Source organism: Pteropus alecto, unplaced genomic scaffold (assembly GCF_000325575.1).
Source record: "Pteropus alecto unplaced genomic scaffold, ASM32557v1 scaffold195, whole genome shotgun sequence".
Taxonomy (NCBI): Eukaryota; Metazoa; Chordata; class Mammalia; order Chiroptera; family Pteropodidae; genus Pteropus; species Pteropus alecto.
This window is the reverse complement of record NW_006438073.1, coordinates 9,559,788-9,567,108: the sequence shown is the minus strand read 5'-3', so window position 1 is coordinate 9,567,108 and position 7,321 is coordinate 9,559,788. Positions and strand designations below refer to the sequence as shown.

Genomic DNA, 7,321 nt, shown 5'->3' with positions numbered 1-7,321 from the left:
GCCCGGCACCACATACAACGCATTTCATCCCAAGCTCACTTTCAAGACTGCTGACTGCATTTTCTGAAAATCTGCCCGTTCCTCCTGTGCTGATGGCCATCAGCTCCTGCCTCCGCCTGCTGCGGCCCCTCCTCCCGCTGCGGCCCCTCCTCCCGCTGTGGCTCCTCCTCCTGCTGTGGCCCCTCCTCCCAGGGAAGGCTGTTCTCACGGCCCGAGCTTCCGGATCCTGGCTCGCCGGCCTCCTGAAGTACCTGCCTTTTGCCTCCCGAGAAATCCCAGCGTGGCGACACGTGTCACAGACGGCGTGCTGGACTAGACCGGAAGACAAAGTCCTTCCCTCTGTGGCCTCTGACAGCAGGGACAGCAGGGACAGCAGGGACCGCAGGGACACCAGGGACAGCAGGGACAGAAGGGACAGCAGGGACAGAAGGGACAGCGGGGACAGAAGGGACAGCAGGGACGGAAGGGACAGAAGGGACAGCGGGAACGGAAGGGACAGAAGGGACAGCACCAGGCTTCGATTTCCCTCCCTTCGGTGACAGCAGGCAGAGGGTCAAACGCAGGCTCCCGGCCACTCTGCTGTGGCTCTGGGGAAGGCCAGCTGCTCCTCCAGATCCACGTGTGTGTGTGCACACCTGTGCGTGTACATGATGCGCACGCACACTGGCATGTGCACATGCACTCACACAGACACCTACACACACTGACATGCACACGTATGCATTCACATTCATACCCACACGCTGACATGCACACACACACCCACACACTCATGTGTACATTTGCACACACTCAAATGTATACACACTCACCCAGCACACACATGCACAGGCACACATGCATACTCACACACATGTATACTCACACACACTCTCACACATGTGCACACAGTCACACACTCACACAACACACACTTGCATGTACATCGCATACTCACACCCACACACACTCACATGTACACTCGCACTTGCACATACACACATGTATACACAGACACACTCACATGTACACATACGCAAATACACGTATGCACACAGTTGCATAGTCACACACACACATATACCCACGTGACACACGAATGCACATTTAAATATACATACTTAAATGTATGCACACGCTCGTGTGCACACATTCGTGCGTAACTACGTCGGCCCTTCCCCGACCGGTGAGTGACATTGTTCCTGCTCCTGAAAGTGCACAACGCGAAGCAGGGTGGAGAATCTCTCCCTTCTGTGCCACTGCGAATCGTCCTGCTGCCGCAGCAACGTGGCACGCCTGTGGGGTGCCGCTGGTTTTTCCTGCTTCCCAGCGTGGGACAGAGGCTGGGAGGGCCCCGCTCACGCCGTGCGCCTTCTTCCTGTCCCTGTCCCAGCGTTAAGCTGGTCCAAACCCTCCTGGCGCAGCCTCCCAGGGGCAGGGTGAGCGTGGGGCCCCCTCAGTTGGTGCTGCTCGTGCAGTCAGCCCAGCGCCGGCACCGCCTGTAAGACCAGGTTCCTGCCACCAACGAGGCGAGATTCCTCCCGGGAGACAAGACCAAAGGGACGTAGGTGATGCTGGAGCTGCTCTGTCGACCGCGGCGGGAGCACGGGCCCACCCCCGACGTGAGGCGACGGCATTGAGGGGGCGGGAGGGGAGCCCCTCATTCCCAGACTGTGGTGCGCCCCTGAAGCCCATTGCCGCTCCCTACCGTGTCCCTCGAGGAGGAAGCAAGGAACACTTGTGTTCAGGGAGAAGCACGGTGGCATTTGCCCGTGAAGAGCAAGCGCGTCAGGGAAGTGCGCCCTCTGGGAATGCAGATCGCGGTGGAGAAAGCCAGGGAACTAACCTGCGAGGTCGTGAGCACCCCACCTGTTGCTGGGACCGGCCTGGAACCAGGAAGACAGACGAGCCGGAGGCAAAACTCCTCCCTCCAGAAGCGCGACGTCCAGGCGAGAGGCAAACTATGACACATCGGAAAGTCAGGTGACAAGAGACCACCTCTCAGAAGTACGGCGCGAATGCTGTCACGTGACGGCCGTCTGGGGTTAACTGCAGATGGCCGACAGGGACGGCAGGGGCTCTGCGGGAGGGCAGGCGAAGCCCGCGGGTGACGCCTTTTCCTGTCCTGCACGTGTGTGCCCAGCGTTAAGATTTGGACACGGCCAAGACAGAAGGGCAGGGAGCCCCGCGCTGGGCAGAGCAGAATCGGGGTTTCTGTGGGTTTCCTGAGGTCTGAGTCAGGAGGACACATCTGGGACACTCTGCCACCCTCCACCTCCGGGGACTTTGCGTGGTGACCGGCGAGCACCAGGAGAGAGCAGACATGATGTCGGCAAAAAGAGACGGCAGGGTCTCTGCGGGAGGGCAGGCGAAGCCCGCGGGTGACGCCTTTTCCTGTCCTGCACGTGTGTGCCCAGCGTTAAGATTTGGACACGGCCAAGACAGAAGGGCAGGGAGCCCCGCGCTGGGCAGAGCAGAATCGGGGTTTCTGTGGGTTTCCTGAGGTCTGAGTCAGGAGGACACATCTGGGACACTCTGCCACCCTCCACCTCCGGGGACTTTGTGTGGTGACCGGCGAGCACCAGGAGAGAGCAGACATGATGTCGGCAAAAAGAGACGCTGAGGCCCCTCCCCACGTCACCGCTGCCCCCGGCCAGGGGGGCAAAGGGCTTTTAAAAACTGTCTAGGATGTTCAGGTGTTTGTACTCTTTCTGGGTGTGGGTCAATTCTGTCGGGACGCCGACGAGGCTGAAAGGGCCTGCCACAGGAGGCTGATTCTGGGGACGGGGTCCGGGCCGAGGCCGGGGCCCCTCCGTCCCGTGGAGTGAGAGGCTTGTGGGAGCACCGGACAGACAGACACCCTGCCCACGACGACGACAGGCTCTGCCCAGAGGTGGGACTCGGAGTCGGTCACTCAAGAAGCCTTCACAGGAGAGCTGTCCGTGACCAGGAACCGGCTTGCGGACCGGACCGGGGGGAGCCTGTCCCTCCCGGCCAGACGGGCCACAGGCTCTCGTCCTCACACCCGAGACACGGCAGAGCGAACTCAGCCCAATTGCGCCGTGGTGACCGGTCCGTGGTGTGCACTCTGGGGCACGGGCCGCTGGCCGTGGTTAGTGGACGGGCGGACAGCGGGCAGCCCACCAGCGCCGCACAAACTCACCCGCACGGAGCCCCCGCCACCCAGCCTGCTCCGTCAAAGCACTTTCCGATGACACGGAGTGTCCATTCCTGGGACCCACCCTTCCGGAGCATCTAATACAACAGAGGGACTTGGCAGGATGTCACTGGATTCGTCACTGAGCGTGAACAACTGTGGCACAGCTTACGTCGTGGGCCACTCACGACGGCCAGGACACTGCCGAGCTCAGCTTTAATCCGGCTGGAGGAAGACCGCTTAGCCCTCGGCCCCGGAGTCACAGGCCCTGCCCAGCTCGGTCCCTGATGGGCGTTCCCGGGCGCGATGGGCGCCTGGCAGCCCTGGGCACAGCGCAGCTCCCTCCCAGCCAAGCCTGCAGCACCTGGACTGACCAGCGCTGCTCCCTGGGGACACGGGCCCAGGAGCGAGTCTGACCCGTGACCCCGGGGGCAAGCCTGACCCACATCCGTGACCCTGGGGGCGAGCCCGACCCGCATCCGTGACCCCGGGAGTGAGCCCGACCTGTGTCTGTGACCTGCATGGTTGCCAGTCACACACAGGTGACCTGTGCCTCCCTGTGTCTCAGGCTTCTGGCTCCTTCCTCTCGTAACCCGGCAGTTGGACCTGAGCCATGTCTTCAGTGTCCTTCTGAGAATTTCTGGGTTTCGGGGGCGGGGGTGCAGCAGGGCCAAAGGAGGCTCGTGTTCTCCTAGACGCGACCTGACTCGAACCCCAGCTTCCAGGGGCTTCTCCGTCGCGGCCCTCTGGGGCCAGCAGGCTCCACGGCACTCTGTCGCAGGTCGCAGGTGGGCATCGCCGTTTCTGTCTCCCCAGGGCTGGGCCTGAACAGACGCCGGCCGGCACCTTCTGTGCTGGCACCGCATCGCCTCCTCCCTCCCCAGCACCTCTGCCGGCGGTGGCCCTGCCCGTCCCCCGGAGCTCACCGGCCTCTCCCCCGCCTTCGCCCACCGCCCACCCGCGTTCTGGGCTGACTCAGTCTCCCCTGAAGTCGCTGGGGACCCGGTCCCGCCCCCTCACACGGGGCAGAGGAGTTGCTTCCTGGACTGGCTGGCCCCGTTTCGTTTGTGACCTAGAATTGCTTCCCAAATGAAGGTGCGCATTGTTTGCCCTGCAGCACCGGACGCCGTGGGGCAGAGCGAATGTCGCCGTCATGCCCCCCCGGCTCGCTCCCTGGCTGCACCCCAATCAAGCCCTGGGCGGCGATGTAATTTTCCTGCCGTTTCCACTCCAGGGCCGAGTCCCCAGGGCTCGCAGGCCTCAGCCAGGACCGGGCCAGGCCGCCCTGTGGGCACTTCGGGCCACTGCCCAGGCGCCCCGGTGTGGCCTGACCTGGCTGCCAGCCTGGCAGGCAGGAGACACATTTCTCAACACACACAGCTGTGCCTGCCAGTCACACGAGGGACCCACCGTTCATGACGAGACCAGTGGCTGCCAGTGTACTGGGAGCTTGGGAAGGGCCACCTGCCGTCGCCGTACCTCCCGGGGGGCGTGAGCATTGGCTAGGGCCTGCCTGGCTCTGTGACACAGGCTATTCTTCTAGAATGCTGGCCAGGCTGTCACTGTGCAGCTCCTCATCGTTCGTCGGCCTTGCCCATGGCCCTCAGCTCCTCCAGTGCCCAAGGCTGACATCTCCCTCGGCTGGGGACAGCCTGCTCCTGCGGACCAGCGCCAGTGCAGAACAACGCGTAGGGCTCGCCGCTTCCACCACAGGGGACAACGGCGCACGTGTCCCTGGAGGGCCCTACCGACGGCCGGGCTACTGGGCACGCGGGGCTCACTGACCCGCCAGAGGTCCCTTCCGCCAGACACTCCTGGGAAGGTGAGCTCCATGTTCGAGGGGTGCGGGTCGGTGCAGGATGAAGTGGGGACTGTGCTGCTGTGACCTTGACCAGAGCCAAGTGTCCCCCACTTGGAGAATGCATCCCTCAGCGAGGGCCAGGCCCTGAGCAGCCAGCACCGGCCGACTTGCTGTCCCTCGTCCAGCGTTGATGCTCCCCGGACAGACAGGAGATGTGTAGGTCACCCGGAGTGACTTCTGTGTCGAGCGTACGCGGCGGGGCCGCCGGACAGAGCGCCAGTGCCTGGTGCTGCGCTGAGCAGAGGGCGTCTGAAAATGACAAGTGCCAGACGGACAGTGACCCACTCAGATGTCGGCCTCGAGCACCAGTGTCACCAAGGGCTTTTGAACCCGTGGAGGGACGCGTGACGGTGCTCCGGCAGAGGCCGAGGCCTCCTCCCTGGGCACCTGGCGGGAGCTCGGCACGTCACAGGTGCAGTGCGCACCATGCTCGGGGATGGCCGTTTATCTCCAAAGCCCTCGTGAGTCCGCAGCCCTGGCACACACGCCTCGTGCCTTTCTGTCTGTCCTCTCCGTGGTCCTTACGGGGAGGCAGCTGGAGGCCGAGGTCAAGGGTTAATTCACAGAGAGGCACCCGGCACACTCCAGCTCTGCACTCCCGAGTCGCTCGTGGGAGCGTGCGCGCTTCCATGAGGACCGAGGATGCCGAGGCCCAGGCCTCTTGCCAGGAGGGAGGTGACATTTCTCATGCTGCGGGCTCCTTCCTGCTTCATTTCGAAACACACTCGTTTCATTCAACATAACCCGCAGCACGCGCATTCACGACAGCGTCGGATGCTGAGTGTGTCTTAATCTCCTAAAGTCATGGCGCAAAGAAGCACGAGCCGCAGGATTTTTAGCAGGAACCGGAAACCCAAAGGGTGTTGCGTCGGTCGGAAAATTCCTGGAGCCTTGTGACCCGAACGAACCCCAGATCGGCCCCGTGTCCTCCCTAGCTTTGGGTCCCGGGGTGCCAGAGAGGGCGGACCCTGCATGTTCTGTTCTTTTTGATCTTCCATTAAAGTATCTTCCTCCAATGGCCTGGACCCAGGGCCACTGTTGGATTGTGCAGTCCAGTCCTCGGTGGACCCTGCCCCACGGGCACCTGACACCTGTCTCCCGGGGTGTGTCTCTGTGACTTTGGTCATTTCCATGGTCGGGCAGCCTGTCCCTTCCTGAGGGAGGGAGGAAGGGGGACAGCTTGTCCAAGGTGGTCATCTGAGGGAGGAAGGGGGACAGCTTGTCCAAGGTGGTCATCTGGGCTGCGGCTTTGTTTTCTTGGCCAGTGAATAAGAAAAAGTCTGCTTCCTCGAGAGTTTCTAAAAAGTCTCAGAATTCAGTTTAAATAATTTTGATTGGCTTGTCTTGGATTGTGTGCCTATCTTGACAGAATCCCCGTGGACTATTGGGGCCCCTTTTGTGGGTCTGGTTTGCCCTCCTCCCTCCCTTACTCCTCCCTCCCTTCCTCCTCCCTCCCTCCTCCTTCCCTTCCTTCTCCCTCCTCCCTCCCTCCCTCTCTCCCTCCTTCCTCCCTCCCTTCCTCCCTCCCTTCCTCCCTTCCTCCCTCCTCCCTCTCTCCCTCCCTCCCTTCCTTCCTTTCATTTTTTTTACAACTCTTCGCCCACCGCTGAGCCTCTAGGCGCACGTGCAGGTGACCAGGGCGGCAGGCGGGGCGCCGAGCCTCTGTGGGCGTGAGCTCCGGCACCTCACCTCACAGCGTGTCACACATCTTCACGCATCACTGGATGCTTTAGTTTTACACCCAGCTTCGCAAGAACTGTTTGACTAGAGTTAATTATATCCTTTCAGTGCATGTTAATTTTTTTCATAAATACTATTTGGCTTCTGAGTTTTCTCCTCCTTTGCTTATGTGATAGATTCCGGAAGAGCAGGTGAAATCGTCATTCGAAGTGTGAGCAGGTGAAATCGTCATCTTCCTTTGCTTATGTGATAGATTCCGGAAGAGCAGGTGAAATCGTTATTCGAGCAGGTGAAATCGTACATCCACCGTTCAGTACGTTTGTTTAATTTGTTATGTGAACTTTACCGTAATTCGATAACCTAAATAGTATGTGCAATGATAAACAGGATAAGCAAAACTGTAAACGCAGGAATCGGATGGGCCGCTCATCTTGATGATAATACCTGTCATCTGTTGAGTGCTACTGTGTGCAGGTGTCCTGTCTGCTTCAGACAAATGATCTCACTTGATCTTTGTGGTGAGGGTGGATGAGGACACTCATCACACGCCGAAAGCCACAGGCCGTCACAGTCGCAGGCTCTAACGGACAGAAGGCCGGCACAGGCTCAGTGAGATGGGAACCGAAGCCTCTTTGTCTCAGAGC

The 7,321-nt window shown here is 60.8% G+C and overlaps 1 long non-coding RNA gene across 1 annotated transcript in view; it reads left to right on the top strand.

Annotated features, from left to right (window-relative positions):
* Nucleotides 1-7,321, top strand: part of LOC112482315 — a 23,055-nt gene that overhangs the window by 7,414 nt on the left and 8,320 nt on the right. The window contains exon 3 of the long non-coding RNA XR_003047273.1: nucleotides 6,854-6,990. This is a non-coding gene — a long non-coding RNA (uncharacterized LOC112482315). The remainder of the gene's footprint in view (nucleotides 1-6,853; nucleotides 6,991-7,321) is intronic.